The sequence below is a fragment of the Pongo abelii genome, chromosome 3 (genome assembly GCF_028885655.2).
Source record: "Pongo abelii isolate AG06213 chromosome 3, NHGRI_mPonAbe1-v2.0_pri, whole genome shotgun sequence".
NCBI classification, from domain to species: Eukaryota; Metazoa; Chordata; class Mammalia; order Primates; family Hominidae; genus Pongo; species Pongo abelii.
Window position 1 is genome coordinate 128,482,904 of NC_071988.2, and position 27,170 is coordinate 128,510,073.

Genomic DNA, 27,170 nt, shown 5'->3' on the forward strand with positions numbered 1-27,170 from the left:
TTTTTCTTCCCTAAAGTGGGTTGATGCATTTTATCTTCAATTGTTTTCCTGAAACATATTTTTAAGGCTTAAAGAAATGTTTACCTTTTAAAAAGCAGTAGTAATTTTTGTATATGCTTTGGATTCTCTCTGGCATAGCTGTACATAATAAAATGCCATAAAAAGTGTAGAATAAAGCATCTAGTGTCTGAGTTACAAGGTCTTATCACTAAACAGTGTGTTTCTGTTAAATCTTTGACAGGTATTTTACACAGATCACAAAGTTGGAGTGACCTGTCACAACTAATTACTATTTACTGGAGTTCATAGGTGTGTTGAGTAGCTGAAAAGATGACCTGGCAGAATAACATCAATTCAAATATCCTCATTTCACAAAATTTGGATCTGGTCTACATTCAAACATTTCACTCAAATATTATGATGTGACTTTAGAGGAAGGGGAACTCAAGTAGTGGTCTATTTAGTCTCAGCGTGCAAAAAATATAAAGATTACTTATATCAATTCTCTCACCTATAATTCACTTGTTCTATAACATGTTTTTAATGTATTACAGATTATACTTATTATTAAGATATACACTTGTTATTATATATTATACTTATTAAGGTAATAACAAGTGAGGAGGATATACTTGTTTATTACAACTTACGAAACAAACATTCTTTAATTTTAAACACAGAAGAGCTTTATTTTTATGTAGCAATTTCTGAATCATTCAAGGATTTCTTCAAGTATAAGCTAATCTATTTTCCTGGGTTTTTGCATATCCCAGCACAATTTCCTCAGATTATGCTCTTCTATGCAAGATCTTTCCAACATACACCATTCTTTTCAACATTTTTGTATTGCCTTAAAAATAATACTAGTGCAGGGAGACGATCTATTTACTGTATGTATAGATTATATTTGGGAGACAAGTACTATGTTCATATAAAACATTAATATTAAAAGATTCAATTCTAAACTTAAAGTAAGGAAGCCTTTTCCCCTTACTTTTCATCTTGGGAAATGTGAAGTGGTTTACAATAAGCCAAAGGAAATGAAAGTGTTGATGAGAGAGACAGGCATGCAGGTGACTGATAACAGCCAAGGTTGCCTGCAGGTTATTGATGAGCCACACATAGTGCAGCAAACCTGTATTTTATTTCACAAACCATGACATAAAGGTGTAAATGTGTTCCATTAAAATCATATTCCAAATGTGTTTCATTAAAACAAGATTTTGCAAGTTATCTAGATGTTGTGTAAGTACTTGTAGATAGAATATTGGTATATGTAAACTTTCTCGATGAACAGGTAAAAGTTGAGGGTATTTTCTTAAATTGGGTATTTGTCATTTGCACAGAGCTTCTCCTTTTAAAGAGTAATAAAGGTGGCTAAAGATCTCAAACAATAAAATTATGGTAACCATCACTGACTAAATAACTTACTTCAGCCAAAAGAAGACTTAAAGAAAAGCAGTGAATTTAGCAGCTCTCAACTATGCAATCCTATTTGTGTTACATCAAAAACAAAAGCATGAATGTGAACAAGAGCAGGACAGTGTGGCAGTTAATGGAATGGTATTCTTATGACAAAGAGAAAGTACTGATTCTTTGTTTTAAAATAAAGTGTTCTGTTGCTTTGATAGCAAAAGAACCCTGCTATCATATTAAAGTAATTTTTATCTAAGATGTACATGTACATAATAACACTTTCCTACTTCTGTCTCCCCCTCCCTCACCCTATTTCTCTTTCCCTCCTTCTTGCTATCTCATTCCTCCCCATATCTTAAATACATAGTGTGGTTGTAGTTATGTAAGAAGCACTTTTTTAGTTTTCTTAGTACATATAAAATGCATATTACTTTCACTCCCTTCCCAACACATATACACACTTTCCCTTAATTAAGTGAATTTTAGTTATTAGGGCAAACAAATAACCTACTAGAGTTCTAAAGATTTCCCAATACTAATGTACAGTCTGGTTTAGGATAAATGAAAACAAGTTGGAAAAAAATATCTATACGGTTTTTTTGGTATTATTAGCTGTATAGAAACTCTTGATGAATTACTACCTGATCTAGTTATTTTGTAGTGCCAATGTACTCTTTAATTAAATTAGAAGGTAACAACTAGTTTAATCTTTTTATGGAACATTGTAGCTTATTTCTTTCATATTTTTGTTTCCAAATCTTAAAATTAAAATACCATGAGCATTACACTTCAAAGTCAATACTTTAATTAGAGATTATCCTAACCACAAGTATGTTTAATCCTGAAGTGATTACTGTATTTCCATTCCTGAAACTTTAAAAATCACATTTGAAGATATAAAGCCTGGTGATAATGATTAGACACTAGGACTTTGAACTGTTCGTTTCACAATGAACAAGAAAGAAGACTATAAGAAATTACTTAACCACTTAATGACTCAGTTTTTTTTCCATTATAAAATGGAAAACATAATACCTACCTTATTGTATTTTGATAAAACTCAAATGGGCATATAACGGAGTAAGCAATATAAAGCACTTAAGGTAATTAACAATGGAGTTAGTGTTGTGGGAAGATGTGTGGAGAAGTGAGGGACAGGTTTGTGAGCAGAAAAAGAAAGGCTGATGCAAGTCTATTCACTAGAATATATATCTTGGAACTACAGCCGAGTTGCTTCACCTGCTGTCTCTGCTCAGATCGGTGTAATTCATAAATCATGTAATTGAGCACCAAGGTTACCTCTCTTGTACTAGTGACTAACATCCCTACAGGGAGGACATCAAGAGAGGGGTAAATATGGAGGCTCTACTGACGGTACATGTGTGAATTGGTTCATTGCTCAGATTGTTCTCCTGGTCCTAATTATCTATAAAAGGATCAAGCTTCTGATGTAGAATACAAACATGATCATCAACAATTAAAACTGTCAGTGCATAATCAATGGGTATTTCATTGTTGATATGGTACTTGTCCATCTTGCCTGCTTCGGGGTTATTGTTGTTGAGTAGAGGCATGGAGGATGTGATCCTGGAAGTTCCTATAGGCATCTCACATTTCCACAGGGAGAAAATTAGTTAAAATTTCAAAAGCAATTGCTTTTGTGGGTCCATAAACAAATAAAAAACACAAAACATGTCCTAAATCAGGAAATAAGCATTCTATGTCCTAATTTGACACCCAGTTTCTTATGTACAGGTCAATATATCTGAGCCTCAGTTTTTCAAACATAAACTCAAAATTATGGATTTGCTTATCTTTAAGGTCTTGTCTAGGTCCCCAATTACAGCAAAATTTAGCTGTGGCACAAGCAAAAAACACCAGTGACTAATCCAAAGCTTATTAACCTATTTATGCCTAGTGTTCCATTATTGGAACACTAAGCTTGTAGGAGTTATATGTATCCTACTGCTCAAGGTCATCGCCAAGGCCTGACTTTTCACAAAAAAAAATTTGCAAACTTTTTGTGACTTTTCACAAAAAAAAATGGCATAAGTGGGTTAATGGCTGGCCTGCTCATCTTTGAATCCCTCTTTTAGAGAAAGAAACTTAGCTTAAGGCAGATAGACTCAGGCCTCTCAATAATATAACATATTGGCAAATATTCTAGTAAAACCATGTTCCCATTTACGTTATGCATTGGAAACAATTTTACCTGCTGGCTGGCACTTTCTCTGAAATTGTTAGACCATACATAGTGAATAAAAATGACACTCAACAACTCAGAGTTTAGTAATAATGCCCATGTTTGCATATTTTTCTGAACTTTTTATCTGGAAAAAATCTGGAAATCTCATGAAAGAGGATTTTCTCTTTGTTGGTTTTTCAAGTACAAAAAACTGCAGTAAAATAAAGTCAATGGAAAACAGCCTTTGGCCGGAGACTTTTCTCAGCTTCCTAATTTTAGTCAGCCCAAAAGCTTGTCTTACACAATTGTGGAAATAGTGACTCTGGTATTAGACTAATCAAGAACTGTAGAAATAATAGAATGAATAAAATCAGTTATGAAGTGTTTTTGAACTTTCATGTAGGTTTGGTTTTCAGTTCATCATGGTGATGAAAACTGCAGTATGTTTAGATTTTTTTGTAATCTGATTCATCAATCCTACTAGAATTCAAGTTATCTGTCCCCAAAATGTAACTGTCTTTGCCTTTAAATCTTTCTTCAAAATGTGAGAAGTGTAGAGAATAAATTTCATATAGTTACATATTTCAACATTTAAAATGGAAATGACTTAAAATTTTATACTGCTTAAATGATCTCCGTTATTATAGTTACACACTGGTGTAATCAAATACATTTATGGAAACAAAAAAGCAATGCTTTTCCCTAGGAATTTGGTAAAATATGGTGTAGTCACATTCCCTTTTCTAAAAGAAAAAAAATTAAGGAAATAATAACAGGTGCTAGGCTAGGTAAAAGTCTCTTGTGATTATAGAAATAACAACGAAGGGTTTAAGTGGGGAAAGTCTTAAGTGCTGGAAGTGTTGGAAGAGCAGGCCGAAGATTAGAATTAGAATCCCCATGGGAAAGAAGGAGGTAAACTCTTTACCATAAATCATCTAGATGCTTAATTTGAAATCAAACATGAACCTGAACATGTGTCATATAATCTGGCTAAATACACCTGGGTTTTATTAAGATAGTGTGAGCAAAAGACCACAGTGTTTTAGAAAAGCTTGAGTAGATCCTCTGCTGAAGAGAAAAACAAAAGTAATATGTCTTGCCGTTGGAAAACAAAACCCATAACCTCAGTGCACCAACTTCAAGTAATTAATGGACTGATCTTCCAAACATGCATACTACTTTTGGAAATGAGTATAATGTAGAGTTTAACAGGATGTATTTTAGGGTGATATAGTCTCGAGATCAAATCCTGACATCTCCACCACTAGCCGTATGGCTTTATGCAGATTGCTTAACCTCTCATCATTTCAGTATCTTCATCTGTATGATGAGCACTGTTATAGTTCAATGTTATAGGATTGTTGTTTAAAATAAACACAATGTGTATAAAATTCTTAGTATAGTGCTGGGCACAAAATAGAGCCTTAATAAAGAATGATTGCTTTTATTTTTATTATAAATTGAGTGTTAATTTTTATTATAAATTGAGTCTGCCATTCAGAACCCTTTAATTCATGAACAATTAAGTTCACAGAAACAGAACCATAGCTGTTCTTAATGACATTTGACACATCCTACCAACTACAGCCCTATAACTCTTTAAGAAGTTTCCATGGTACCTTTTGTTAAATTACTTCGTTATCCTTTTGTCCTAATAAAAAATTACAAGTAACTCAAATATGACCTTTGTCCACATTTACCAACTGGTTATATGTTTACACCATCTGTTCCTCTCCTCTCTTCTCCTTTCCATTCCCTTCCCTTCCTCTCCCCTCCCCTACCCTCCCTCTTCCCTCTTTCCTCATGTATGCACACACATTTCTATTTATTCCAAAACATTTGGAAGTTGGAGACATAGTGCTGTTTTACATTAAATTCTCCAGTGTATATGTCCCCCAAACAAGGGAATTCCTTTAAATAACTTCAGTATAGTCATCAAAATCAGGAAATGTAACATAGTGATACAGTATACAATCCAATCCACTGTCCACATGCCAATTTGATGAATTGTTTCATTGACATTTTTATAGCTATTTATTCCCCAGTCCAGTACCCAATCCAGGATCTTGCATTATATTTTGTTTTCATGTCTCTTTAGTCTTTTTAACTTGGAACAGCCCTGCAGCTTTTTTTTTTTCTCTTGACCTTGAATTCTTTGAAAGTACAGGCCTGTTATTTTATAAAATAAAATATGTGTTATTTTCTTGTTTTCTCATGATTAGATTTAGCTTGTGGGTATTTTGGCAGGAATGGCACTGAAATAATGTTATATCCTTCTCAGTACATCTTATTAGGGGCCACATTATATTAGCTTTTCACAGTATTGTTAATAATTAAGATGAAGTTTTTCACAGTATTGACTTGGTTAAGATGAAGTTTTTCAAGGTCTTAATTGTAATTGATGGAGGGATACGTCGATGCATAAAATATTAACAAAACTCTAGTCAGGCTCCTCTAAGCCCACTAGACCTCAACCTTGGCATTATCCTTATCAGTCCTGCATCATCCAATTATAGCAAGAATCCAGTTACATCAGTTTAGGAAGAATCCCCTTCATGCCCTTATCTGATCACCCTAGGAATCAGATCAAAGTCCTCAATTTCCGCCATCCCCCAGGTGATACCTGATCACCCTGGCTTGACTTCAGCAAAAATCTCATTAGGTCCAGATAACTAGAATCCCTACCACTACCACCCCTGATGTTTCCTCTCAGTAATTTTCCATCCACTGACCGTCACCCTGTTCCTCAGTTATAAATCCTCACTTGTCCATGTTTTGCTTAGAGTTGAGCCCAGTTCTTTACCTAGGTCTTTTATCCTATCCTAATAGTTCCTAAATACAATTTGTTTTTACCACTTTAACTACTGTCCAGCTCTGGTTTTCTTTAACAATATGTTAATAATATATTTTGCATCCTTATAACTTGAGTTTATTTTTGAGTGTTTAATGAAGGTTGTATTTCTTCAGAGGCCAAATCCTCAACCTAACTCTGGAACATGATGGTGAAAGACTAAGTCCAGGTAACAGGGAGTTACTGAATAGATTAACTGCCTTGGCAAAGGTATCCTATTGTGATCTTAAAGTCATGTGTTCTTCATTCAAATTTCCCACCTGTGCTTTTTCATTCATTAATGGGGAAGAAATTTAACCAGATATAGCAATTACAACTGGGAACCCTGAAAAAATGGTGGGAAATTTCTTTCCCTGAGGCCGAATTGCCATTTGGAAGAAGTTCTATTATAATAACAACGTTATTCCTTTCTACCCTCCTTATTTACTCTTCCTATGGAAGTAGGAGTGAATTCCAGTTAGCAAGTTTGAAAAGAGAAATTGGGAATTCTCCTGCCTTTTACCTCTTTTTGAGAGCAAGCTGCTAACATGAGCCAGACATTCTCCTCTGCAACTTGGTGCTGTAAGTTTTACAAGGGCAGACCCCAATCCAATATAGAAAGACCTGTGCTTGTTTAGAACTGTGACAGAAAAGATAAGTTCAATTCTGGGATACAGTTCTAAAAAGCCCTTTATTGTTATGTTGTAAAAAGCCCTTTATTGCTATGTTGTAAAAAGCCCTTTGTTGCTACACACCTATACCACATTCTCCAAATCATATTTATTAGCAATAACATATTCTTATAATTTATTTTGGGCTAGGGATAGAAAAATGACATATAGAACAGAATAGAACATACATACATAAATGGAAGTGACTTCCTATGGTTATGGTTTGGATGTGTCCCCCTAAGGGAGGAGACCACCCCTCATATTGTCTTATGCCCAATTTCTGCCTCCAAAGAAAAGAGAAGTAAAAACTAAAAGGCAGAAATGAAATTCACAGGCAGATAGCCCAGCACCGCACACTGGGCCTGGTAGTTAAAAATCAACCCTTGACCTATCTGCTTGTGTTATCCATAGATTTCAGACATTGTATGGAAAAGCATCACGAAAATCCCTCTCCTGTTCTGTTCCATTCTGATTATTGGTGCATGCAGCCCCCGGTCATGGTCACGTACCCCCTGCTTGCTCAATCGATTACGACTCTCTCACGTGGAACCCCTTAGAGTTGTAAGCCCTTAAAAGGGACAGGAACTGCTCACTCAGGGAGCTCGGTTTTTGGAGACTTGAGTCCACTGATGCTCCCAGCTGAATAAAGCCCTTCCTTCTACAACTCAGTGTCTGAGGGGTTCCTGTCTGTGACTCATCCTGCTACACCCCTAAGTATATGCGTTGGAAACTTAATCCCCAGTGCAACAGAATTGAGAGGTGGAACCTTTAGGAGGTGATCAGATTGTGAGGTCTCTGCTCTCATGGATGGATTAATGCCGCTATCAAGGGAATGCATTTGTTATCCTGGTAGTGAGTTTCCTGATAAAAGGATGGGTTTGGTCCCCTCTCATTCTCTTGCTCTCTCTTGCTCTCTTCCCCTTTTGCCTTCTACCACGGGGTGACACAGCAATAGGGAGCTCGCCATATGCAAGGCCCTTAACATTGGACTTTCCAGTCTTCAGAACTGTGAGAAATAAATTTCTTTTCTCATAAATTACCCAGCATGTGACATCCTGTTATAGCAACACAAAACAAACGAAGACATGATCCCAGGATCTTGTCTTAGTTTGAAAGCAGGAAGAAACCCACACACATATGAATACTTCCTTTGTGACATGGCTAGTGATAGAAAAATTGGTTGTAATATGGGAGATAATAAAATTAGATCCTTAGCTCACACCATATACAAAAATAAATTCCACATTCATCAAAGACTTAATGAAGGCACAACTATTAAACTTTTAGAAGAAAATGTAGGAAGACATCCTTTAGGACCCTGGGGTACATATGGGTTTCTTAAGTCACAGAAGAACAACCTCTAGAAGACTAGCTGATGATTAATGTTTAAAAATACATTAAAATTAAAATATCTGTTCATGAAAAGATACCATATAATGAAAATATGGGCCACATATAGGTAGAAGTAATTTCCAACACATATAATAAATAAATAATTAGAACTTATAATATATAAAAACATAAATAGGAAAAAGATAAATAAGCCAATATAAAAATGAGCCAAATCCTTGCACAAAAAAATTGAGAGAAGAAACACAAATGGGCAATAAACAGTAAAAGATGAACAACCTCATTCATAGTTAGGAAATGCAAACTAAAACCACAATTTAATACCACTTCACCATTTTACACATTCCAATTGTAGAGTAATGGAAACTCGAGTACTATTAATGGGAGTGTAAATTGATGTAACCACTTTGGCAAACAGTGAAGTGATGTCAAAAGTATGCTTGAAAATTCACATACTGTATATTGTAGCAGCTCTACTTCTAGATATATCCCAGAAAAGCTTTTGTACAAACTCAGCAAGAGATACATATAAAAAAAATTTTTCTGTTAGTATTGCTAGTAAGAATCCATGTACCATTCAACTTCAGTGAGATACTCTTCACATTGTATTCTATATGATAAACATCTCCTGGATTTGTATGAGCAGTAGTTAGTCATTTACTTATAATAGAAAAATGGCTAACAGCCAAAATGTCTATACACAGTAAAAAGGATATATATGTTTTGTCATATTAATACAGACAGGAAAATAAATATAACTACATAAATCAACATGAATGAATATCAGAAGTGTAATTCATGAAAAATCTTGTTGCAGTATAATTTCATTCATATACATTTGAACTATGCAAAATGACATACCATAGTGTCTAAGGATACAGATGAAACTACAATATGTTACATGCATAGACACTTAGCATTGTTGTGTTCTTGTTTTCTCATTTGGTGAAACTATAAAAAAACTATAAACTATAAAAGTTGATGCTTTCAAAATTGATGTAGATATAGTTTTATACTTTTTCCATTAATTGTAGGGTTAATAGTAAGTTTAAAAGAGATAAATTTTATTGTTATTTTAAGTTTCAAACATATGTAATTTTTCAAAATAAATTATAAACTTTTTAGCTCATTTTTTTTCTTAAGCAGCTCATTGAAATGATTTTAAAATCATTTACAGGTATTCTACTAGTTAAATGTTACATGTTTAGGATAGATGCAATCAGATTTTTATTGTTATAGCTTAATCTTTAGCTATTTTATTTAGTGATTTTGCATTAGATAGCAGATGTAAATTCAATTCTATTGGTAATTAAATTAAATATAAATGGCAAACACTCCAATAAAAAGCCAGATGGTCAAACTGGATAAAAAAGCAAGGCCTAGCTATTTACACATATACACACACAGACACACACACATGTAAACACACACTGTCTATAGAAGATACATTTTAAATCTAAAAGATATATTAAAAAGATGAAAAAATATATCCCATGGAAACAATTATAAGAAAACCAAAGGACCATATTACTATCATATTTCATAAAAAGAAATAGTACCAGAGATAGAAATATTTCCTAAAAAGTGGATTGAGAAAACAAGAACACAACAATGCTAAGTGTCTATGCATATAACAATTTCACAGTGCATGAAGCATAAATGATACACCAGAAAGGAGAAACAAAAAAATCTGCAATTATGTTCATATTTCTCTCTCAATGAGTAAAGCAGAAAATGAGTAAGAATAAAGTCTTAAAAAAATTATCTACCAATCTGATCTAACTTATATTAATAGAAACTTCACTCAACAACAGCGCATCACTCTTTTTCTCAAGTACACATAGAACATTGATCAAATGTGCTCCAAACTATGCCATTAACAAGTTTCAATAAATTGAAAAGTGTTGAATCATACAGAACATGTTCCCTGACCACAAGGGAATTGTTAGAAATAAATAACAGAAAGATGTCTAAAAATCACCATGTATTAGAAAATTAAGCCAGATTTTGCTCAATAAACCATGGATTAGAGAAAAAAATCTATGGAAAGTATAAGATATTTTGAACTGGCTGAAAATGAAACACAATATATCAAGTCTAGCAAAATGTGTGAAATATAGTTAAATCAATACTTAGAGGAAAATTTATAACTAATCACATATATTAAAAATGATTAGTTACCAAAACTTTCAAATTTAAGAAGCGAAAAAAGAATTAAAATCAGTGTGAGCAGAAAAAAGAAAATAATGAATATAGAATCAGAAATAACTTACACAGAAAATGGATGAACATTACAGATAGACTATCAAGAAAATTGTTAACCCTGTAGCTAAACTGATGAAGAAAAAGGAAAAAAGATATAAATTGTCAATATTAGAAAGGAAAGAGGGGGCAGCACTAAGATCCTACATTAAGAGGATAATAAAGGATAATAAAATAATGTTATAAAAGATTTTATGTTAATGAATTGATCACTTAGATAAAATGGACAAATTTCCTGGAAGACTAACAACATTGACCCCAGGGGAAAAAAAAATCTCGATAGGCCTCTACTATAGAAGTTTGTAACTGAATCCTTCCCACAAAGAAAATTCCAGGCTCAAATGACATTATTACTGAATTCTTGTAATCATTTAAAGAAAAAAATACCACAAAACTTATTCACAGGATAAAGGAACACTTCTCAACTTATTTAATGTGACTGACATAATCCTGACATCAAAACCAAAGACAACATAAGAAAAGAAAACCACAGCCTATATTCTTCACAAATATAGGTGGTACAAATATTTTAAAAATATTAACAAGTTGCATCATTACCAAGTGATGTTTATTCCTGGGATGCAAGGATGGTTTAACAATTGAAAACCAATCAATATATTTTACCATATTCACAGACTAAGAAAACACATACAATCACAATAGATGAAGAGAAAGCATTGGACAAAATTTAACACCCATTCATTATAAAAACTCAGAATAGAGGGACTTTGTGTGGATATAGGTCATCAAGAAAACATCTACAGCTAATAGTAAGTGGCTTTGATTTCCTCAGAGAATGTTACCGTAGTAGAAGATCAACACTGGATTATTTTGCTGGCAGATTGAACATTAAATAGTTGGATGGCTAAACGCCTTGATGAGATATTGGGCATTGAATAGTCCAGCTAAATGCTATAGGCCTAAAAGCTCATGCTTTTTGGCCTATGTAATTCATCCATCTCTGCCAGTATGGTTACTCTCAGGTCGTGATCTCATTGTAGGAGCGGTAGGGTGGCTAAGGATAGAGTGTGACTGACATCTACTGGTCAAGTCATTCTGTTAACTTGATGGTTTCATTCACTTCTGTAGGGATAATCTCTAATGGGCGTTAAACTGCCAAACCGAAATCATCACACTTTGTTCTTTTTCCCGTAGCTACATGCCTCTGTCCTGAACATCTTCATTTCTCATTATTCAGTTGTTCTCCTTTTATCTTTTCAGAACCCTTAGACAATTATACAAGCCATTTGCCATTGCCTGTTTACTCTTGTAAAGACAGTCTTCACATTGCACATGATATATCATATCATATATATATTCCAATATACCACAATTTCTTATTATCAGTATTCACATATCATAATAGCCATGTAAGTAGGAACATGCAAGCCTGTCTTAATAATTAATAAGGGAGATTACAATTGTTCAATGACCTTTGAAAATATTTTTAAAAACCATAAAAACCCTCACTGATAGTTAGAAATATAGAAATAAATAAAATATCATAGCACTAACATATATAATAATATATTAAATATATATTATATATTAAATATATATATTTAAGTAACAACACACTATTATTTAAAATATTGGAAACATTTAGAACTAAAGTGTTCTATTTCTTTGTAAAAAGTTACCAAGAGTAGTTTGAACATAGCCAAAGGAAACTAAACTAGACCGGCCTATGACAGTTTTGGTTAGCCTTCCTTAAGTACAAGATGAAGTTCACCTTTTGCTTCTCTTCTTCACCCATTTTTCTATTCTGTAGCCCAGAGGCTGTCTGTGTTCATCTTAAACCATAAAAATAAGGGTCATACTCTGGGCATGACAGAGCAAAGAGCTGGGAGGACCTTGGGTTCTTTAAGGCTTTTTGGAGCAGAACCTTTCACCAGCCCTTGCCCTGTTATCTTCAGACACATTTCCTCCCCCTCCTCCTCCTCCTCCTCACTCTTTTCCTCCTCTTCTTCTCCTTCTCCTTCTTCTTTCTTCTTTCTTCTCTCCTTCTCCTCTTCTCCTCCTCCTTCCCTAATTCCTCCTCCTCCTCCTTTTTCTTTTCTCTTTCTTCTTCCTTCCCCTCCTCTTCCTCCTCCCCTTTTGCCTCCTCCTCTTCTTCCTCCTCCTCCTCCCCTTTTGCCTCCTCCTCTTCTTCCTCCTCCTCCTCCCCTTCTGCCTCCTCCTCTTCCTCCTCCTCCTCCCCTTTTGCCTCCTCCTCTTCTTCCTCCTCCTCCTCCACCTCCTTCTTCTTCCTTCTTCTTCATTCTCTTTTATAGAGACAGTGTCCAGTTTCAAATGACAGAATCAGCTGATTTAATAATGGTAATTATGTGTCTTTTTAGTTTTTTTGTTTTGTTTTGTTTTGTTATTTTTTATTTGTTTGTTTTGAGGCAGAGTCTTAGTCCGTCACCCAGGCTGGAGTGCAGAGATGCAAGCATAGCTTACTGCAACTTCCACCTCATGGGCTCAAGTGATCCTCCTGACAGCATCATGAGTAGAGTAGCTACAACTACAGGCATATGCCATCACTCTGGCCTAATTTTTTTTTTCTTTTTTTGTAGAGCTCAGGTCTCTCTATGTTGCCCCAGGCTGGTCTCAAACTCCTGGCCTCAAGTGATCCTCCAGCCTCGGCCTCCCAAAGTGTTGGAATTACAGGCATGAGCCACTGTGCCCACCCCAGACATTTCTTTTTTCTTTTTTTCCTTTCTTTTTTTTTTTTTGAAATATGGTCTGGCCCTGTCACCCAGGCTGGAGGGCAGTGGTGTGATTTCTCATCACTGCAACCTCCTCCTCCCAGGCTCAAGCCATCCTCCCATTTCAGCTTCCCAAGTAGCTGGGACTACAGGCACACACCACCACACCTGGCTAATTTTTGTATTTTTTGTAGAGACAGGGTGTCACCCTGTTGCCCAGGATAGTCTTCAACTCTTGAGCTCAAGCAATCTGACTGCCTCAGCCTCCCAAAGTTCTGTGATTACAGGCATGAACCACTACACCAGGCCCACACATTTCTTACATGTGAGAATTAATTGCCCTCTTGTTTAAGGCACTGCTATTTAGGCTTTCTCTCACTTGCAGCCAAATCTATTCCAAAATGATATGCATGCCTCATATATTAAGCGAATTGATGTATGTAAACTATATGCATAGCACTTAATGTATAAAAAGGACTTAGAACTGTGGCTGGCAATTTAATTTTATCTTTAATTATTAATCAAATATAATCAAATAAATACAAATTTAATGATGATAAATCAATTTTTCATCTCCTGTGTGAGCTCAATAACTAGTAAAGATGCTGTGGGGTACTTAATATTAAACATGATTAATAAAAATATAAATTATTGATATTTTCTTGTCAGAAATAATTTTTATGCATGAAACTACGAGGAGGAGATCTTGCAACTGAAATAAAATTATCTATGATAAGTCACATAATAGATAAATAGAAGCAAAATTAAAATGAATACTTTATTATATTAAATTAATACATATATATGTTTAAAAAGACCAAACAGTACAAAAGTATTGAAAGAAAACAGCAATTTGCCCACTCATCTTTCTCCCAAGTTTATCCTACCTTAAAATGTTTAACTTTTTGTTTTATTTGCCTCTACATTTCTAGATAATATGTTTATAATACTATTCCTTGCATTTTTTTATTATGTACTTTCTGCTCGGTAAAGTGGATTCAAATTTAGTACACACATACATATACCCTTTTCTCATAATGTTCCATTATACCACAATTTCTTATTATGTCGATATTCAATGTCTACATCATTGTGATTAAGTAAGCAAGTTTCATAGCTAAGCCACACTGTGCAGTATTATTTTGTTTCCTTTCTTTTACAACTTGTTTTTCTTGGAGTTAACAGTCATCTTCTGTTTTGTTTGCTTAACTTTCAGTGTAACTACTACTAATACTTCTCAAATTTTCTATTGAGCAGCCAAAGCCCTCTCAGTATAGTCACATGCATCAGGTACTCTACAATTCCATTTTTGGACAAAGGAGAATAAAACTTTAAAAAATAATATACTCATGGCGAAGTAGGGAAGAAGACATCTGAAAAGATGCAAAGAGTGCAGAGAACAAGAAACAATTCTTAAAAATTATGCATAATACTACATACAGACACATACATATATATGCATTTGTATATATATATGTACATTTTCCCCCCATCCCTCTTTCCTTCTGTATTCTTTTGAATTTTTCTTCTATTTTATTGTGTTTTTCTTTCATTTTTCATGTGGCGAATTTCTTAATCATCCTGGCGCTCTTGGCTAGGCTTTAGTGTTTGAGAAGGAGACCTTAAAAAGCTCATTGGAAACTATGTGTGTGAAAGGGTTTTTGTCAACTGGTTGGCTTCACATAGGGCAATAAAACCAAGTCCATCTGTTTAATGAGCAGTTCTACAAATGACAGTCCTTTCTCTTTAGCTAGTCAGTCTCTCCTGGAAATAATTCTACTGGGGATGAGGCCTGCTGCCCGAACTTAGGACCAACTTTAGGGAAGTGAGTTGTGTGTTAATTTTTTCACACTTGTCCATAGGATATTCCCAGGTACTTTCTCCATTTCTAGGGCTAGTCAGACTGTCATTCACCTCTGCACAGAGAGACTTTCTCATGTAATTTCTCCAGGGAGTAAATCTTCAATTTCCTGCTGCAGTAAAGGAAGGTTATAGAAGTACAAAGTGTGAAAGGGTATCTGGGATCTAATTACTCCTAAATAGGCTCATTACCTATTCTTCTGTTACTTCTATCTGTGATACCAGATCCCTCCAATCTTGAACTTGTTGATATTTCCCTCTGTAGGCATTTGGATTTCACTTTTCCATGTTCTACAAAGTCAGTTGTCACTCTTCAATTCACCTTGTATCTTCCAAAGATTTGGTGACATTTCTCATCTACTGGTATTTCCTCTCATCCACCATGCATTTTTAATATTTTAAAATTTTTATTTGCTATAATTTAAATCAGTTTTAAGAGGTGTTGAAATAAACATGTTTAATCTTCTGTGCTCTGTAAAAAGTCTTACAAATTATTTCAACTTTTTTGTATTAGAGCTACCATTAAGAGGAAAATTTAGTTGCTTAAAGTTTAGAATTATCAATAGGAGGAAAAGATATTTTGATTTTTCATTTTGAACATGTTTAGTGGAAACACTAGCATTAAGAGACAAAGAGGATGGATTATGTTGGATAATCATCTCCCAAATGCACTCATTAGAATCACATATAATTTAGCTTTTCGAAAAGCAGTCTATCATTTCCCACTTTTTCTTAGATAACATTCAAATCATTTCTATTGCAATACTGTACATACATATTTATCATATTTTTCTGGACAAATTTGTAGGAAAAACAACACTGATTTTTCTGGCAGTACAGAATGAAAATGAAATGGGCTGTAATTACAGTTATATTTTTCCCATTTGGAAGTCTTCTTTTGTTCTTTTATCTCAAGATAGCACTTGCCAGTGTAGGAGTTTACAATCAGTTGCTTGCTCTGCTCTTCTGTTCCTTTTACCAACCCTGTAACTCTTACTGTGCTATTTTTCTAGGAAGACTATTTCAAGCCCTTCCCCAAAGAGGAGAATAATTAATTTCATGGCTTTTCAGCAAATAAATTTCACTCATCCCAACTCTTCCTGGGAAAGCTACTTACGCATACATTTAAGCACTTCAAGGGTGATAAGAGACAACAGATGCCAAGAAAAGGGGCTGTGTAGGAGAGTTCTTGGGAAAATAGTCCTTAGGACATAAAAGTAAATGGATAATAATGTGGGTGAGTAAATTGTCAGGAGATGACAGGAGACAATAGATGAAGAAGAGAGAGTTATGTATTTGGCCCACTGGCCAATTAAACTTTAAATTTTAACTGACAATGATTTTTGCTTTTTTTTTTTTTTAATTTTCAGACTGATTATTTAAGCTGCAATTTAATAGAATGTAAACAGTTCCAAGTGCAGCTCAGTTACATCTAAAAACTCATTTTTCTATCCCATTTCATTTCAGATTTACAGATTTGCTTACTTTGGTTAAAGAAGTTTACGTGTACTTCTATCAAAACCTAAATATTGGCTGGGCATGGTGGCACTTGCCTGTAGTCCCAGCTACTCGGGAGGCTGAGGCACAAGAATCGCTTGAACCCAGGAGGCAAAGGGTGCAGTGAGCCGAGATCCCACCACTGCACTCCAGCCTGGGCTACAGAGTGAGACTCCATCTCAAAAACAAAAACAAAAAAAAACAAAAACAACACCCACATATCCATTCATTCTTTCTCTTTTAATAAAGCATCTTATTTTATTCAGCATGGCAATGTGTTTGGCTAAAAGATTATATTTCTCATCCTTACTCTACATGTAGGTATGGCCATATGATTATGCTGGCCAGTGAGATTTAAATGGACATTTTGTTTTGCAAGACAGATGCTTGACAGCAAGGAAAGCAGATGTGGTGGCTGGAGCACCATGGAAGCAGGGTAACATCTAAGTGATGTGGGTGTCTGACAGTCTTGGACCCCTCCCTTGCATCTGTGCTCTGACCTTTTTACTTCTGGACTTATTTTTCATGTGTATGAGGAAGATACTGTAAACTATTAGGATGTAGTTACATTCAGCTTAGCCTAATTCTAATGGATACAAAAGAGAACTAATAGCATTCTTTGAAACCTTAACTAGGGATTCCAAAACCTTTGAATATCTGTTTCTACCCTGTAAGTTGTTGCCTAAACTAAAAGACCATTTCCTACTGAAAAACAGTTTAATAGGATTTTTCTTTTTTTAGTTTTCAGCTTGAAGCAGAATATCTGGTATAGAATAGGCATCAAATAAATACTTATTAAATAAGTAATCATATAATTTAAAATTTAAGATTGAGAATCTATATACACCTGTCAAGATAAGTACACAGGGATAAATAAATACTGATTTGACCTATTGAGGTTTATAATCTTATAAAAGTGATATATACAGCTAGTAGCATACAAAAGGGAAGGATATAAGCATCATAGCAGAGGCAGGTGCAAAGCACTGAATGGCAGGAAGCAACAGATCAGCCAGTGGAGTTAAATCTAGACTGAAACACAGGCTGATGAGGCAAGGAAAGTGGATTGGGCAAGACCGTGAAACCATGCTTAAGAATTTTGATATTGTTGTCTAGCTAATTGAGAGCGTCCAATTCATTTTTAGGAAAATAATGGTGGCCATGTGAAAAATCTACCGGGGAGGCAAAGACAGAAGGCGAGACGGCAGGGAGCTCAGTCGGAAGCAAGCCTGATTCCTCTGTTCTCAGCAGGAAGAGGGGCAGAATTATTTCTCACCTCTGTGAGTACCATGAGGCTGAAATCAAGGCAAAGAAGAAAAAGGTTTTCAAAAGGTTTGAGGCAATTGGAAAAGGAAGAGTGGATGGACAGAAAGATAAAGGAACCACTGTTACAGACAGAATCATATCCTCCCAAAAGGTTTATGTCAAAGCTCTAACCCCCAATGTGACTATGTTTGAAGAGAGAGCTTTTAAGGAGATACTTGGAGTTACATGAGGTTATAAGGGCAGGTCTAATCTGATAGGATTAGGGTCCTTATAAGAAGAGACACCAGGGAACTCGCTCTGGCTCCACATGCAGGGAAGAGGTCATGAGAGGACACAGTGAAAAGATGTCCATCTGTCATCTATCAACCAAAACCTGCTGGACTTCAGTGTTAGGCTTCTAGTCTCTAGAATTCTGATAAATAGATCTTAAGCCACACAGTCTGCAGTATTCTGTGATAGTAGCCCAAGCAGACTAATACAACCATATGGGTTGACTAAACAGGAGATAGAATCTGAGGCAGACGCTGGCATTACCTCTAAGGGAAGGGGTGACTGCTTCTTCCCACTCCTTGCACCAGCTTTCTTGCCCCTCTGTGGGAAGGAAGCACTGGCCAGACTGAGCACAATAACTGGGATGCAGATGTTAAGTTTTTCCACTTATAAAACAGCAATAATAAGGTTACTAATCTTATAAGGTGGCTATGAAAAGTAAACAAGTTAATAGTGAAGATAAATAAACAATAACATTGGCTTTTTTAAAACAAATAATTTGTACCTGCCCAAAATTTGTATTTCCCATTCTGCCAAACTAAAGACCTGAACTGGACTTATGACTCTTAGAAGGAAGCTTAGGAATTGTTGATACTGCGGGTATGTGTGTAAGTATAAATAGGTGTTACATTGAATTCTGTATAAAAATAGGTTAACTTAGGGCAAGGCTCTAGCTGCTCAAAGCCAAACACCCACCAGAGTGCTCTTCTCTTCCCATAGTGAGTTACAAAAAAGGTAAGATTGTCAAAACAAACTCATACAAATCATAGGTCTTACCCAATACCAAATTACTAATGATTCAAAAGACACAAGCATGAAGCAGATACACATGCATATTTCTTTCTTAAGAGGCTTTAGTCTTCAAAACAGCATCCTAATCATCCCCTTTCCATACTAAGAGTAGCAAGCAAGCACTAACAATGCATGGTATGTATGTCAACTCAGAGCAAGTCATTCAGATTTTAAGCTGCTTAGTTTTTATAATGTGGGTAGTCATTCCTGGGCAATGATAGCATAAGACTCATTCCATTCTCCAGCCAGCTATATTCCCATAATTATATAATTATATAAGTTTAAGATTTATTTACCATAATCAGTATAGACAGACCAAGCACACCTGCTTAAATCATCTTTTAGATAAGAACTCCAAAAATTCTAACATTAGCATGTTTACCAGGAAGCCTGGTAGATGGAAGCCAAGATTTTCTTTAGCCCGCAATTAACTCTGTCATATCTGACCTTCTGCTAGTTGATGAGGTAGGATAGAGTAGTATTCAAAAGATATACCCTGCATAGATTCAGCTAATGGTTTTGTGATCATTGGCTGAGTATGCTTGGCAAGTTACTTAATCAATCATTGCCTAACTATTTAATCTCCTCAATGGACATAACAATAAACTTTTCCCCAATAAAATTACTGTGAGGTTTTAATAAATTTAAATTAAATTAAATTAAAAAATTTAATAAATGCTTAGAGTAGTGTGTGGCATATAGTGAATTCACAATAATATTAGCTAACAAATTTACCATAATCCTAGGATGAAGCTTAATGAATTAGCCTGATTTGTTAAATCTGTCACCATTATTTTATACCAGTTTCTTCTCTTCTGCTTAGAAGTTCGTTCTCCATTCTAATGGGACATCTTCCTGCCCTTTTATAGGTCTCACCTCACCATATCACTTAACAGGATAAAGAAAGGAAATGTTCCCTGAACAAAGTAGAATATCATTTGATTAGTAGAGGTGGGAATCAAAAAGCATTGTTAGGGATTGGTCATTTCTCTGGTTTACCCCACAGAACTACAGACAGTTCTGGAATGAGTTGGATAACCTCTAGCAAGCTCAAGGTCATTGAGCAGATAAAGTTATATGCTTAGCTTAAAGCTTGGTAAAATGTTTCTTTAATGATGTTAGTGTCTTTTCCTCAATCTCTTTTTCACCATCCACACTGGTCCAGGTCTTCTAAAGGTTCTTAATTTTTTCAACAGTTGTAATTGCTTCTTAATCAGATTCTATGTCTCACATTTTATTGCTCCTGCTTTTTCATACCATTAATTTACTCTCCAGGTCCCTCAAACTTAGCTGTTTAATTAATGATCTGTTTAAGCCATTCTCCTGATTAAAGATGATTTCTGACTCTAAACTTCCTACATTTAAGGTAAAGTCAAACTCTTTCGCATGCATTCAGGGCTTTGGAAGGTATGATCCCAAACTCTCCAGTGGCAGCATCTTTCACCATTCACAAGGCCAAAGCATTTCCCCAGACACTTGAATCATGTGCTGATCTGTAAAAATATCAGATGGTTTTTCCTTTGCCTATTTTGTTTTCTTATCAATTTCTTAGCTCTGTGGCTTTGATTAATCTCTTCCCCTTACTTGGATCGCTCCTTCCACCCTTTATCTATCTAATACACTCTTTAATTTCAGGTTCAGGAAACTTCCCTGATAGCCTAGGTACAGTTAACTAACTATAACTAACTCCCTTCACAATCTTCATTTAGCACATTTGTTCTCAACAGTGGAATGTGAGAGGGATGAGAATGCCTGGAGATACCTTTTCAAAATATACTACATTCCCAGTCTTCACTTTTCCCTGAGATTTAGTGATACAATGTTTTGATTGGACATACTTCTTATGGCCATTAAATGATATGATAATTTATCCATGGGCTTATTTCTTATTATAGTTTGAGCTTCTCAAGAAAAGTACCTGTATCTTAATTACTCACATATCCTGAAGACATACTATCAGTGCATTAAAATTGTTTTTTAGACATAAATTCAGTTTACCAATTTTCAGATCCAGATTGGAATAGTTCTTTCCATCTCAATGGAGATTAATACTTAAACTTAACTATACATTGGAGGTTGATCTCTATGACTTTCCAAAGGCAGAATTTGTTTTATTTTCTGCTTGATAAATCATAACAGTTCACATTACAAATTCCTTCTCACAGAGAATTTTAAAAAGAAATGCAGAAAACACCGAGTGTGTACATCTAAAGTATGTTTTATTTGTACCTCAATTATGACAAGCTTATCTAAATGTACTTAATTACCTAATGTGTTCACTACATTTATTTAAATGTATTGAATTGTAATTAAATTACTGTTCAGGAAGCTACTGCATATATATACTCACAAAATATATTTGATTTGCTCAATAATGTAGAAGCCATGATTATTAAAATATAACTTTCATTTTTCTAAAACACACAATAGAAGAAAACTGAGAGCCCTCTGGTGGGCAATATTTTCAGTTTAAAAAATCATATACAGCATTTTCCTCATAAGATTTTCTAAGGATTAAATAAATATTATATTTATAGACAATTCAGTAACAAAAAGATGAACTTTTAAAAGTAATTTTAACCTACTAAGTATAATTCAAGTAAACTACATTTCTACCAAAATGTGTTATTCTAAGTAAATCCTCTATTCAAATTAGATCAATCCAAATTCATAAGAAAATTTCTCACAAAGCAAACAAGAAAAAAATATTAAAATATGCTCATCTCTTTATCCTCTCACATTAGATTTAAATGAAATAGAAATATCAAATTAATGGCTGCAAAAGTGATCAAATTAGTTTTCAAATGCAAATTATTCATATAGATGGATTCATAATTTTTAAATTATTTTCTAATTGAGATATATCTTTATTAGCTCTGGCTACTGTAACAAAATATCATTGACTTGGTGGTTTAAACTACAGAAAATATATTTCTTACTATTTTGGAGGTTAGAAATCTGACACCAGATCATCAGCATCATTGGATTCTGGTGTGGGCTCTCTTCCAGGCTTGCACTCTTCCAGCCACTGTACCTCGGTGTCCTCAGTTGCTGGAGGGAGGAGGCTTTGTGTCTCTTCTTCTTGTAAGGGAACTAATCCCATCAAGGGGACTCCATCCTCGGACCTCATTTAAACCTACTTAACTCTAAAGGCCTCACCTCCTAATTCCATCACATTGGGGTTAGGGCTTCAACATATGAAATTTTGGGAGACACAAATTCCAGTTCATAACAGGGTGAAGGTGTTAAGTCATAAAATTAAGTATTTTAAAGTTAACAGTTCAGTAGTATTTAGTGTATTCATAGTGTTGTATACCAGTACCTCCTCTATCTAGTTCCAAAACACTTGTATCACGCAAAAATAAAATCCCATACCCAGTAAAATGTTACTTGCCGTTCATCCTTCTCTCATTTCCAGGCAAACACCAGTTTGCTCTTTGTTTCCATGGATGTGTCTATACCAGATGTTTCATATAGATGGAATCATGCAACATGTGACATTTTGTGTCTGGTTTGGCATAGCATAATGTTTTTTAGATTCATCCACCTTGTAGCATGTATTATCACTTCATTCTTTTTTATGATATAAAAGTGTTCTGTTTTAGGAATACACCACAATTTTTTTATCTGTCTGGTTGGTTGTTTTTACTTTTAGTATTGTGAATAGTAGCACTATGAACATTCATGTGAGTATTTGTTTGAGTACCTGTTTTCAATTCTTTTGGGATTTTCTCTAGGAGTAGAATTGCTGGGTCATATGGTCATTCTATGTTTAACTTTTTAAGAAACTACCAAACTTGTTCACAGCATGTTTCATCATTTTACATTCCCACCAGCAATATATGAGGCTTCTAGTTTCTCTGCATCCTGATTAACACTTGTTATATGTCTTTTTAATTATAGACATTCCAGTGGGTGTGAAATGGTATCTCACTGTGGTTTTAATTTGCATTTCTCTGATAGCAAATAATGTAAAGCATCTTTTTCTATGCCTACCTTTTTATCTTCCTTGAGAAAACGTCTATTCCAGTACTTGGGTTGCTTTCCTTTTATTGTTGAGTTGTAGGAGGTTTTATTTATTCATGGACTAGACCCTTATCATATACATAATTTGCAAACATTTTCTCTTGTTTTATAGGTTGTCCTTTCACTTTCTTAATAATGTCTTTGACACTTAAAAGTTTTTGATTTTGCTAAAATCCAATTCATCTAATTTTTTCTTGTGTTGTTCATGCTTTCGATATTATATCTACAGACCCATTACCAAATTGCAGGTCTTGAAGATTTACCCCTGTGTTTTCTTGTTTTATTTTCTTGTTAGAGTTTTATTGTTTTCATTCTTATATTTAGGTATTTGATACATTTTGAATTAATTTTTGTTTACAGAGTGAAGGAGAGGTCCACCTTTATTCTTTTACATGTAGCTATCCAATTATCCCAGTACTAATTGTTGAATAGGCCATTTTTCTCCCATTGAATGATCCTGCCATTCTTGTTAAAAAGCAGTTTGCCGTAGATGTGTGGGCTTATTTCTGCTCTCTAAATTGTATTCCATGGGTGTATAAGTTTATCCTTGTGCCAGTACAATACTGTTTTGATCAACATAGTTTTGTAGTAAGTTTTGAAATTGGGAAGTGTGAATCTTCTGCTTTGTTCTTTTTCAAAATTATTTTGCAAATTCATGAACACTGCATTTCAGAGGCTGTATGGAAATGCCTGGATGTCCAGGCAGAGGTGTGCTATAGGGGCAAAGCCCTCATAGAGAATTTCTGCTAAGGCAGTGCATAAGGGCAATGTGGGGTTGACACTCCTACACAGAGTCCTCACTGAGGCACTGCCTAGCAGAGCTGTGAGAAGAGTGCCACCATCCTACAGACCCCAGAATGGTAGATCCACTGACAGTTTGCACCATGCACCTGGAAAAGCCACAGACACTCAACACCAGCCTGTGCAAGCAGCCAGGCTGGAGGGGAGATGGGGGTGTGAGATGAACCCTGCAAAGTCACAAGGCTGGAGCTGCCCAGGGCCGTGGGAGACTACTTCTTGCATCAGTGTGCCCTGGATGTTTTTCTGTAAATAATTTATTTTGTATGTAAATGTTTTGAAATTTTTGGAAAAGCAGCATATAATTCTGGAGTTTTAATATTAATTTTACTATGCTTTAGGGAAATATATTTCAAATAATTGTACATTAATGTTATAATCAGAAAAGAACAAATGCTTGTTTTATTCAATTATATTTTATATAGTGTTATGATATTTAGTAATCAACAGAGTATCAAGTATATAATAACTTTATAATTTATTTCTTAATCCAATCTGTATTTACCAATGGTTAATGGCCCTTCATTTTAATCATTTAATGAAGTTAAACTTAAGAGTAGCTTGATTCTATCTCCTCTCGATCTAAATATATAAATACCTGTTTCTGTATATGCAAGGCTGGCATTATGTGGCAAATTGGAAAAATTTGCACATAAAATTCAAGCAGAGAACAATTTAAATCTTGTATAGTATAATGAAGTTCCAATAATAAAAATGGAAAATTGGTGCCTAGTAACTAAACAGAAAGAGTAATGCCTGTGAGTATCTGGTTGGGGAGACATAGAAGAATAAGAGCTGCCCTCTGGGGACTGTACCTGAGGATGGAGCAGGAAAGGGAAACTTTCAGAAGAGGAAATAGATACAAAGAGACAGTGCTGGATATGAGTATGAGAAGTAGCAAGGGCAAAAAAGACATATGCAGCTTTCCTGCCTGTCATATCATGCCATACAGTTTCAATATTGCAGATAATAGGCAGATATTGAGACATGATCCAACAGCAAAACACACTCAATTAAAATAACCTTTCAGGCAATTGCTACCAGATCAATTATTTGTACCTATTTTGCAGAAACCCCAACAATATATTTCATTGTGTTCATTATAGATGTGAGAGCTCTGAAAAGTCCTCTCACATTTTTCAGGAAACCCTAGTTATGTCCTATTAATATAATATGCATGGTGATTGAAATCACTCATTTTAACATGAAGTGTATTAGTCAGGGTTCTCTAAAGGGACAAAACTAATAGTATATATGTATATATGAAAGGGTGTTTATTAAGGATAATTGACTCACACAATCACAAGGTAAAGTCCAATGACAGGTTGTCTACAAGTTTAACAGCAAGGAAGCCAGTGGTGGATCAGTCAGAGTCCCAAAACCTCAGAAGTAGGGAAGCCAACAGTGCAGACTTAAGTCTGTGGCCAAAGGCCCAAGAGCCCCTGGCAAACTACTGGTGTAAGTCCAAGAGTCCAAAAGCTGAAGAACTTCAAATCTGATATACAGTGGCAGGAAGCATCCAGCACAGGAGTAAATTGAAGGCCAGAAGACTCAGCAGTCTGAAATCCAATAGGGCAGTCATTAAATCTTAAAGTTCCAAAATGATTTCCTTTGACTTCATGTCTCATATCCAGGGCACACTGATGCAAGAGGTGATCTCCCACAGCCTTGGGAAACTCCAGCCCTGTGGTTTCGCAGGGTATGGCTTAGGTGTCCACCCCCCTCCAGCCTGGCTGCTTTCACAGGCATGGTGCAAACTATCAGTGGATCTACCATTCTGGGGTCTGGAGGATGGTGTCCCTCTTCTCACAGCTCTACTCTGCAGTGCCCCAGTGGGGACTCTCTGTGGGAGCTCCAACCCCACATTGCCCTTCTGCACTGCCCTAGTAGAAGTTCTCCATGAGGGCTCCAGCCCTACAGCACACCTCTGCCTGGACATCTAGGCATTTCCATACATCCTCTGGAATCCAGGTGGTGTTACCAAACCTCAGTTCTTATCCCCTGTGTACCCACAGGACCAACACCACATGGAAGCTGCCAAGCCTTTAAGCTTGCACCCTCTCAAGCCATGGTGAAACTGTATGTTGGTCTTTTTTTGCCATGGCTGGAGTGGCTGGGAGGCAGGGTACCAAGTCCCAAGGCTATACACAGTGGGAGGGCCCTGGACCCAGCCCAGGAAACCATTTTTCCCTCCTAGGGCTCTGGGCCTGTAATGGGAGAGGCTGCTTTGAAGGTCTCTGACATGCCCTGGAGACATTTTCCTCATTGTCTTATTGATTAACATTTGGCTCCTTGTTAATTATACAAATTTCTGCTGCTGGCAAGGATTTCTACCTAGAAAAATGGGGTTTTTTTTTTGCTACTGCATGGTTAATCTGCAATTTTTTCAAACTTTTATGCTCTTTTTTCTCTTTAATGCTTTGTTGCTTAGAATTTTTTTTCTGCCAGACACCCTAAATCATCTCTCTGAAGTTCAAAGTTCCACAGATCTCTAGGGCAGGGGTGAAGTGCCACCAGTGTTTTTGCATACCAAGGCTGACCTTTACTCCAGTTCCCAACAAGTTCCTTATCTCCATCCGAGACCACCTCAGCCTGAACTTTGTTGTCTGTATCACTATCAGAATTTTGGTCAAAGCCATTCAACAAGTCTCTAAGAAGTTCTAGACTTTCTCACATTTTCCTGTCTTCTTCTGAGCCCTCCAAACTATTACAACTTCTGCGTGTTACCCAGTCCAAAGTCTCTTCCACATTTTCAGGTATCTTTACAGCAGCACCCCACTCTACTGGTACCGATATATGAGGTAACAGAGAACAGAGACATCACTGGTACATATTGAGACACAGGCTTGTAACCTTTTAAAATTAGATATCCACCCCACTATCTCTATTTTTTCTGATAGTAAATTAGTTACTGGAAGAAACCTGATTCTTGGGACATAAGTCCCTGTGTGGAAGAAAGGACTAGATCATTTTTAAGGCTTTCCTTTTATTTTCCTTTTCTCATTTCTATTTAGCAACTAAATAGTGTGTCCACAGGTTTTGGAGATTATGGTGTAGACATCTTGAGGGAGGCATTATTTGGCCTACCACAACTAGATTCAGATTAATGGAATGGAATCACCAAAAGCAAAGAGGAGATTTTAAAAGAAAATAAGAAGGCAAAACATATTACCTACCAAAAAGGAGGCAATTATCCAAATATCTGTGTTGGAAACACAAGACAATGGAATAGTCTTCAAAGTGCTCAGGGAAAATAA

At 35.5% G+C, this 27,170-nt stretch overlaps 1 long non-coding RNA gene across 1 annotated transcript in view; it reads left to right on the plus strand.

Annotated features, from left to right (window-relative positions):
* Positions 1 to 16,972, plus strand: part of LOC129059046 (uncharacterized) — a 62,008-nt gene extending 45,036 nt beyond the window's left edge. The window contains exon 3 of the long non-coding RNA XR_008524666.1: positions 16,732 to 16,972. This is a non-coding gene — a long non-coding RNA (uncharacterized LOC129059046). The remainder of the gene's footprint in view (positions 1 to 16,731) is intronic.
* The last annotated feature ends 10,198 nt before the right edge of the window (positions 16,973 to 27,170 follow it).